This window comes from Saccopteryx leptura, chromosome 3 (genome assembly GCF_036850995.1).
Source record: "Saccopteryx leptura isolate mSacLep1 chromosome 3, mSacLep1_pri_phased_curated, whole genome shotgun sequence".
NCBI lineage: Eukaryota > Metazoa > Chordata > Mammalia > Chiroptera > Emballonuridae > Saccopteryx > Saccopteryx leptura.
In genome coordinates this window covers 97,670,294-97,670,576 of record NC_089505.1, presented here as the reverse complement: position 1 = coordinate 97,670,576, position 283 = coordinate 97,670,294, and the positions used below count along the sequence as shown (strand labels likewise).

Here is a 283-nt window from a genome sequence, read left to right as displayed (position 1 = left end):
CCCACCAGGGGGCGATGCTCTGCCCCTCCGGGGCGTCACTCTGTCGCAACCAGAGTCACTCTAGCGCCTGGGACAGAGGCCAAGGAGCCATCCCCAGCGCCTGGGCCATCTTTGCTCCAATGGAGCCTCCGCTGCGGGAGGGGAAGAGAGAGACAGAGAGGAAGGAGAGGGGGAGGGGTGGAGAAGCAGATGGGCGCCTCTCCTGTGTGCCCTGGCCGGGAATCGAACCCGGGACTTCTGCACACTAGGCCGACGCTCTACCACTGAGCCAACCAGCCAGGGC

General features: G+C 66.1%; 1 non-coding gene across 1 annotated transcript; it reads right to left on the bottom strand.

The window, feature by feature from the left end:
• Positions 1–207: 207 nt before the first annotated feature.
• Positions 208–283, bottom strand: TRNAT-AGU (transfer RNA threonine (anticodon AGU)). The gene has a single exon. It is a non-coding gene; the product is annotated as a tRNA-Thr (tRNA).